Genomic DNA, 7,952 nt, shown 5'->3' with positions numbered 1-7,952 from the left:
GAGGATAGGACATAAGATTGGATAGGATAGACGATAGGATAGGATAGAGGATAGAATAGGATAGAGGATAGGATAGGATAGAGGATAGGACATAGGATTGGATAGGATGGACGTTAGGATAGGATAGAGGATAGAATAGTATAGAGGATAGGATAGAGGATTGGATAGGATAGAGTATATTATAGGAAAGAGGATATGATATGCTATAGGATACGATATTATAGAGGATAGGATAGGATAGAGGATTGGATAGGATAGAGGATTGGATAGGATAGGATAGAAGATAGGATAGGATAGAGGATAGGATAGGGGATAGGATAGAGGATAGGATAGAGGATTGGATATTATAGAGGATAGGAGAGGATAGCGGAGAGGATAGGATAGAGGATCGGATAGGATCGAGGATAGGATAAGATAGAGGATAGCATAGGATAGGATAGAGGATCGGATAGGATAGAGGATAGGATAGGATAGATTATAGGATAGGATTGAGGATAGGATAGGATAGAGGATAGGATAGGATTGAGGATAGGATAGGATAGAGGATAGGATAGGATAGCGGAGAGGATAGGATAGAGGATCGGATAGGATCGAGGATAGGATAGGATAGAGGATAGGTTAGGGGATAGGATAGAGGATAGGATAGAGGATTGGATAGGATAGAGGATATTATAGGATAGAGGATATGATATGCTATAGGATACGATATTATAGAGGATAGGATAGGATAGAGGATTGGATAGGATAGAGGATAGGATAGGATAGCGGAGAGGATAGGATAGAGAATCGGATAGGATCGAGGATAGGATATGATAGAGGATAGGATAGGATAGGATAGGATAGGATAGAGGATAGGATAGGATAGAGGATAGGATAGGATAGAGGATAGGATAGGGGATAGGATAGGATAGAGAATAGGATAGGGGATAGGATAGGATAGAGGATAGGATAGGATAGAGGATAGGATACAGGATTGGATAGGGTAGAGGATCGGATAGGATAGAGGATTGGATAGGATAGAGGACAGGATAGGATAGAGGATAGGACATAAGATTGGATAGGATAGACGATAGGATAGGATAGAGGATAGGATAGAGGATAGGATAGAGGATAGGATAGAGGATAGGATAGGATAGAGGATATGATAGGATAGAGGATAGGATGGGATAGAGGATAGGATAGGATAGAGGATAGGATAGGATAGAGGACAGGAGACGATAGAGGATAGGATAGGAGAGAGGATAGGATAGGATAGATAATAGGATAGGATAGAGGATACGATAGGATAGAGGATAGGATAGAGGATAGGATAGAGGATAGGATAGAGGATAGGATAGAGGATAGGATAGAGGATAGGATAGAGGATAGGATAGAGGATAGGGTAGAGGATAGAATAGGATAGAGGATAGGATAGGATAGAGGATAGGACATAGGATTGGATAGGATGGACTTTAGGATAGGATAGAGGATAGAATAGTATAGAGGATAGGATAGAGGATTGGATAGGATAGAGGATAGGATAGGGGATAGGATAGAGGATAGGATAGAGGATTGGATAGGATAGAGGATAGGAGAGGATAGCGGAGAGGATAGGATAGAGGATCGGATAGGATCGAGGATAGGATAAGATAGAGGATAGCATAGGATAGGATAGAGGATAGGATAGGATCGAGGATAGGATAGGATAGAGGATAGGATAGGATAGAGGATAGGATAGGATAGAGGCTAGGATAGGATAGAGGATAGGATAGGATAGAGGATAGGATAGGATAGAGGATAGGATAGGATAGAGGATAGGATAGGATAGAGGATAGGATAGGATAGAGGATAGGATAGGATAGAGGATAGGATAGGATAGAGGATAGGATAGGATAGACGATAGGATAGGATAGAGGATAGGATAGGGTAGAGGATAGGATAGGATAGAGGATGGGATAGACGATTGGATAGGATAGAGGATATGATATGCTAGAGGATACGATATTATAGAGGATAGGATAGGATAGAGGATCGGTTAGGATAGAGGATTGGATAGGATAGAGGATAGGATAAGATAGAGGATAGGATAGGATAGAGGATAGGATAGGGGATAGGATAGAGGATAGGATAGAGGATAGGATAGGATAGAGGATAGGATAGGATAGCGGAGAGGATAGGATAGAGGACCGGATAGGATAGAGGATAGGATAGGATAGATTATAGGATAGGATTGAGGATAGGATAGGATAGAGGATAGGATAGGATTGAGGATAGGATAGGATAGAGGATAGGATAGGATAGCGGAGAGGATAGGATAGAGGATCGGATAGGATCGAGGATAGGATAGGATAGAGGATAGGATAGGATAGAGGATAGGACATAAGATTGGATAGGATAGACGATAGGATAGGATAGAGGATAGAATAGGATAGAGGATAGGATAGGATAGAGGATAGGACATAGGATTGGATAGGATGGACGTTAGGATAGGATAGAGGATAGAATAGTATAGAGGATAGGATAGAGGATTGGATAGGATAGAGGATAGGATAGGGGATAGGATAGAGGATAGGATAGAGGATTGGATAGGATAGAGGATAGGAGAGGATAGCGGAGAGGATAGGATAGAGGATCGGATAGGATCGAGGATAGGATAAGATAGAGGATAGCATAGGATAGGATAGAGGATAGGATAGGATCGAGGATAGGATAGGATAGAGGATAGGATAGGATAGCGGAGAGGATAGGATAGAGGATCGGATAGGATCGAGGATAGGATAGGATAGAGGATAGGATAGGATAGAGGATAGGATAGGATAGAGGATAGGATACAGGATTGGATAGGGTAGAGGATCGGATAGGATAGAGGATAGGATAGGATACAGGATAGGACATAAGATTGGATAGGATAGACGATAGGATAGGATAGAGGATAGGATAGAGGATAGGATAGAGGATAGGATAGGATAGAGGATATGATAGGATAGAGGATAGGATAGGATAGAGGATAGGATAGGATAGAGGATAGGATAGGATAGCGGAGAGGATAGGATAGAGGATTGGATAGGATAGAGGATAGGATAGGTTAGAGGATAGGATAGGGGATAGGATAGAGGATAGGATAGAGGATAGGATAGGATAGAGGATAGGATAGGATAGCGGAGAGGATAGGATAGAGGATCGGATAGGATAGAGGATAGGATAGGATAGATTATAGGATAGGATTGAGGATAGGATATTATAGAGGATAGGATAGAGGATAGGATAGGATAGAGGATAGGATAGGATAGAGGATAGGATAGGATAGAGGATAGGATAGGATAGAGGATAGGATAGGATAGAGGATAGGATAGGATAGAGGATAGGATAGGATAGAGGATAGGATAGAGGATAGGATAGGATAGAGGATAGGATAGGATAGAGGATAGGATAGGATAGACGATAGGATAGGATAGAGGATAGGATAGGATAGAGGATAGGATAGGATAGAGGATGGGATAGACGATTGGATAGGATAGAGGATATTATAGGAAAGAGGATATGATATGCTAGAGGATACGATATTATAGAGGATAGGATAGGATAGAGGATCGGTTAGGATAGAGGATTGGATAGGATAGAGGATAGGATAGGATAGAGGATAGGATAGGATAGAGGATAGGATAGGGGATAGGATAGAGGATAGGATAGAGGATAGGATAGGATAGAGGATAGGATAGGATAGCGGAGAGGATAGGATAGAGGATCGGATAGGATAGAGGATAGGATAGGATAGATTATAGGATAGGATTGAGGATAGGATAGGATAGAGGATAGGATAGGATTGAGGATAGGATAGGATAGAGGATAGGATAGGATAGCGGAGAGGATAGGATAGAGGATCGGATAGGATCGAGGATAGGATAGGATAGAGGATAGGATAGGATAGAGGATAGGACATAAGATTGGATAGGATAGACGATAGGATAGGATAGAGGATAGAATAGGATAGAGGATAGGATAGGATAGAGGATAGGACATAGGATTTGATAGGATGGACGTTAGGATAGGATAGAGGATAGAATAGTATAGAGGATAGGATAGAGGATTGGATAGGATAGAGGATAGGATAGGGGATAGGATAGAGGATAGGATAGAGGATTGGATAGGATAGAGGATAGGAGAGGACAGCGGAGAGGATAGGATAGAGGATCGGATAGGATCGAGGATAGGATAAGATAGAGGATAGCATAGGATAGGATAGAGGATAGGATAGGATCGAGGATAGGATAGGATAGAGGATAGGATAGGATAGAGGATAGGATAGGATAGAGGATAGGATAGGATAGCGGAGAGGATAGGATAGAGGATCGGATAGGATCGAGGATAGGATAGGATAGAGGATAGGATAGGATAGAGGATAGGACATAAGATTGGATAGGATAGACGATAGGATAGGATAGAGGATAGAATAGGATAGAGGATAGGATAGGATAGAGGATAGGACATAGGATTGGATAGGATGGACGTTAGGATAGGATAGAGGATAGAATAGTATAGAGGATAGGATAGAGGATTGGATAGGATAGAGGATAGGATAGGGGATAGGATAGAGGATAGGATGGAGGATTGGATAGGATAGAGGATAGGAGAGGATAGCGGAGAGGATAGGATAGAGGATCGGATAGGATCGAGGATAGGATAAGATAGAGGATAGCATAGGATAGGATAGAGGATAGGATAGGATCGAGGATAGGATAGGATAGAGGATAGGATAGGATAGAGGATAGGATACAGGATCGGATAGGGTAGAGGATCGGATAAGATAGAGGATAGGATAGGATACAGGATAGGACATAAGATTGGATAGGATAGACGATAGGATAGGATAGAGGATAGGATAGAGGATAGGATAGAGGATAGGATAGGATAGAGGATATGATAGGATAGAGGATAGGATAGGATAGAGGATAGGATAGGATAGAGGATCGGTTAGGATAGACGATTGGATAGGATAGAGGATAGGATAGGATAGAGGATAGGATAGGATAGAGGATAGGATAGGGGATAGGATAGAGGATAGGATAGAGGATAGGATAGGATAGAGGATAGGATAGGATAGAGGATAGGATAGGATAGAGGATAGGATAGGATAGAGGATAGGATAGGATAGACGATAGGATAGAGGATAGACGATAGGATAGAGGATAGACGATAGGATAGAGGATAGGATAGAGGATAGGATAGACGATTGGATAGGATAGAGGATATTATAGGAAAGAGAATATGATATGCTAGAGGATACGATATTATAGAGGATTGGATAGGATAGAGGATCGGTTAGGATAGAGGATTGGATAGGATAGAGGATAGGATAGGATAGAGGATAGGATAGGATAGAGGATAGGATAGGGGATAGGATAGAGGATAGGATAGAGGATTGGATAGGATAGAGGATAGGATAGGATAGAGAATAGGATAGGATAGAGGATAGGATAGGGGATAGGATAGAGGATAGGATAGAGGATAGGATAGGATAGAGGATAGGATAGGATAGCGGAGAGGATAGGATAGAGGATCGGATAGGATAGAGGATAGGATAGGATAGATTATAGGATAGGATTGAGGATAGGATAGGATAGAGGATAGGATAGGATTGAGGATAGGATAGGATAGAGGATAGGATAGGATAGCGGAGAGGATAGGATAGAGGATCGGATAGGATCGAGGATAGGATAGGATAGAGGATAGGATAGGATAGAGGATAGGACATAAGATTGGATAGGATAGACGATAGGATAGGATAGAGGATAGAATAGGATAGAGGATAGGATAGGATAGAGGATAGGACATAGGATTGGATAGGATGGACGTTAGGATAGGATAGAGGATAGAATAGTATAGAGGATAGGATAGAGGATTGGATAGGATAGAGGATAGGATAGGGGATAGGATAGAGGATAGGATAGAGGATTGGATAGGATAGAGGATAGGAGAGGATAGCGGAGAGGATAGGATAGAGGATCGGATAGGATCGAGGATAGGATAAGATAGAGGATAGCATAGGACAGGATAGAGGATAGGATAAGATCGAGGATAGGATAGGATAGAGGATAGGATAGGATAGCGGAGAGGATAGGATAGAGGATCGGATAGGATCGAGGATAGGATAGGATAGAGGATAGGATAGGATAGAGGATAGGATAGGATAGAGGATAGGATACAGGATTGGATAGGGTAGAGGATCGGATAGGATAGAGGATAGGATAGGATACAGGATAGGACATAAGATTGGATAGGATAGACGATAGGATAGGATAGAGGATAGGATAGAGGATAGGAAAGAGGATAGGATAGGATAGAGGATGTGATAGGATAGAGGATAGGATAGGATAGAGGATAGGATAGGATAGAGGATAGGATAGGATAGAGGATAGGATAGGGTAGAGGACAGGAGACGATAGAGGATAGGATAGGAGAGAGGATAGGATAGGATAGATAATAGGATAGGATAGAGGATACGATAGGATAGAGGATAGGATAGAGGATAGGATAGAGGATAGGATAGAGGATAGGATAGAGGATAGGATAGAGGATAGGATAGAGGATAGGATAGGATAGAGGATAGGATAGGATAGAGGATAGGATAGGATAGAGGATAGGATAGGATAGCGGAGAGGATAGGATAGAGGATTGGATAGGATAGAGGATAGGATAGGTTAGAGGATAGGATAGGGGATAGGATAGAGGATAGGATAGAGGATAGGATAGGATAGAGGATAGGATAGGATAGCGGAGAGGATAGGATAGAGGATCGGATAGGATAGAGGATAGGATAGGATAGATTATAGGATAGGATTGAGGATAGGATAGGATAGAGGATAGGATAGAGGATAGGATAGGATAGAGGATAGGATAGGATAGAGGATAGGATAGGATAGAGGATAGGATAGGATAGAGGATAGGATAGGATAGAGGATAGGATAGGATAGAGGATAGGATAGGATAGAGGATAGGATAGGATAGAGGATAGGATAGGATAGAGGATAGGATAGGATAGAGGATAGGATAGGATAGAGGATAGGATAGGATAGACGATAGGATAGGGTAGAGGATAGGATAGGATAGAGGATAGGATAGGATAGAGGATGGGATAGACGATTGGATAGGATAGAGGATATTATAGGAAAGAGGATATGATATGCTAGAGGATACGATATTATAGAGGATAGGATAGGATAGAGGATCGGTTAGGATAGAGGATTGGATAGGATAGAGGATAGGATAGGATAGAGGATAGGATAGGATAGAGGATAGGATAGGGGATAGGATAGAGGATAGGATAGAGGATAGGATAGGATAGAGGATAGGATAGGATAGCGGAGAGGATAGGATAGAGGATCGGATAGGATAGAGGATAGGATAGGATAGCGGAGAGGATAGGATAGAGGATCGGATAGGATCGAGGATAGGATAGGATAGAGGATAGGATAGGATAGAGGATAGGACATAAGATTGGATAGGATAGACGATAGGATAGGATAGAGGATAGAATAGGATAGAGGATAGGATAGGATAGAGGATAGGACATAGGATTTGATAGGATGGACGTTAGGATAGGATAGAGGATAGAATAGTATAGAGGATAGGATAGAGGATTGGATAGGATAGAGGATAGGATAGGGGATAGGATAGAGGATAGGATAGAGGATTGGATAGGATAGAGGATAGGAGAGGATAGCGGAGAGGATAGGATAGAGGATCGGATAGGATCTATGATAGGATAAGATAGAGGATAGCATAGGATAGGATAGAGGATAGGATAGGATCGAGGATAGGATAGGATAGAGGATAGGATAGGATAGAGGATAGGATAGGATAGAGGATAGGATAGGATAGCGGAGAGGATAGGATAGAGGATCGGATAGGATCGAGGATAGGATAGGATAGAGGATAGGATAGGATAGAGGATAGGACATAAGATTGGATAGGAT

The sequence above is a fragment of the Halictus rubicundus genome, unplaced genomic scaffold (genome assembly GCF_050948215.1).
Source record: "Halictus rubicundus isolate RS-2024b unplaced genomic scaffold, iyHalRubi1_principal scaffold0135, whole genome shotgun sequence".
NCBI classification, from domain to species: domain Eukaryota; kingdom Metazoa; phylum Arthropoda; class Insecta; order Hymenoptera; family Halictidae; genus Halictus; species Halictus rubicundus.
This window is presented reverse-complemented; position numbering follows the sequence as displayed.